The sequence below is a fragment of the Lissotriton helveticus genome, chromosome 1_1, assembly GCF_964261635.1.
Source record: "Lissotriton helveticus chromosome 1_1, aLisHel1.1, whole genome shotgun sequence".
NCBI classification, from domain to species: Eukaryota; Metazoa; Chordata; class Amphibia; order Caudata; family Salamandridae; genus Lissotriton; species Lissotriton helveticus.
In genome coordinates this window covers 32,030,766-32,032,676 of record NC_136057.1, presented here as the reverse complement: position 1 = coordinate 32,032,676, position 1,911 = coordinate 32,030,766, and positions in this window count along the sequence as shown.

The window sequence follows — 1,911 nt, the reverse complement described above, 5'->3', positions numbered from 1 at the left end:
AGAGGAAGGGCACCCACAAATGGTTCTGACCTTGAGCACTGGAGACTGAAAGCTTTTAACTCTTTCACACCATAGGATTCAAGAGCTCACCTACCACAAGGTCTTTGTGAAGGACATTTTGTAGGAAATACAGACGTTGAAATTGTGGAATGATCAAGCGCAGTTAGAACCATGGAGCAACAACAAGTGAAGAAAGACTTCCAAATAACATTAACTCCATATGGAAGTTTTTACACCTAATTATGAACTTGGTGATAAGTTATGGGAAATGATGTGAGCAAATGGTTTTTGCAATCTATTGCCTATGTTTTCTGATTCTATTGTGGTATTGAGATGTAGTAATTTTTTATGTTTTGTTTTTTCCTATGTAGATTAATTGATGGGGTCACTATATAGCATAGACAGCGTACCTACAATTGCAGTTTGAATGTTGCCTAAGTGTGTGTCTAATGTCAACATGGTAAACTCTGTACACTTTCAGTATTCTTGTACATTCTAAAATTACATTTCTGCAGTGATAATGAGCCACAATCTGGTTGTGTCCCCAGAGGGTTGGTAGATCAGTGTGCTTTTTTGTTACTGGTGGCTGGCATTGTGAGAAATGGGATCCCTGGTTGGCCGAGGCTTGTGCCAAGGCCAGGCAGAAATCACCACTTCCAGTTAGGGTAGGGAAGTCACCCGCCAAGACAACCCCTGCTCACCCCCTTGGTAGCTGGCACGAGCAGTCAGGCCTATCTCGGAGGTCATGTGTAAAGCATTTGCGCACGCACCCCCAGCAACAACCTTCCGGGCCCCCCACAAAAGGACTCCACACAAGATATATATGAAAATAGCTTTTGTATTAAAAAGGACACATAGGAACACATACCTTACAGGGTGCCAGAGGCACGGGCAGGATTTACAAGGGACAATATACAGGACAGGGCCATGGGACCACTGCCAGGGATATGCACATGATGGAGTCGGCATTTAGAACATATACCAACTGGGAGTTTCCTCGAACTAGGACTAGAACACATAATCACCAGGAGCTTAGCATTAGAATACGTCACGCCCCGGGGCTTCATGGGACTAGCAATAGAACTCACTCTAACCAGTATCAACATACATGAGGCAAGGTTATACAGGAGGGAAGGAATGGCATGGCACATAACACCACAGACGTACCTGTTGGAAGGAAACACAGAATAACTCTCAAGAAGCAAAGTTAACATTAGCCAATACTTTCAACAGGCCAGCTGGCCTCCTGGGGCTAGGACTCCCAGAGTCTCAATGTTCAGGACAGGCTGTACGCAGCCCAGCGCACACCTACACGTAGCAGCTGCCCACAAAGTGCTGGGCAGCTGGGGACCAAGGATGGGGCCAACACGTGGGAGCCTCACAGACTCGGAACATTGGGCTAGGGTGGAGCCTCTCAGGCTCAGGAGGAATGTGCCAAATGGGGGAGCCTCTCTGGGCTCGAGAAGCAAGGGCCATGTGGGAGCCATCCCGGGGCCCGAGAACAAAATGGTGGGCGGAGCCTTCCCGGCTCATAGGGACAGGGGCCAAAGGTGGAGCCTCTCGGGGCTCTGGACGTTGGGACGCGGTGGAGCCTCCTCGGGGCTCAGGGGCTGAGATATAGATGGAGCCTCTCGGGGCTCAGGGGCGGAAATACAGGTGGAGCCTCTCGGGCTCGAGAAATGATGCAGGGGGGGCGAGCCTCGCAGGCTCGCTAGGACACTGCCCTGGGGGGAGCCTCTCGGGGCTCAGGAGGCGAGGTATGGGCAGGCGGGATCCCCCTCGGGGGACCCGGCATCACTGGGGGCCCCACGGGCTCGGGGCACAACAGAAGGATCATTGGAGGGGAGGGGCGGGCACCGGCAATGTGCCCCGACGCCCCTCCCCTTCGCTGCACTCACCGGCCGGTGGACG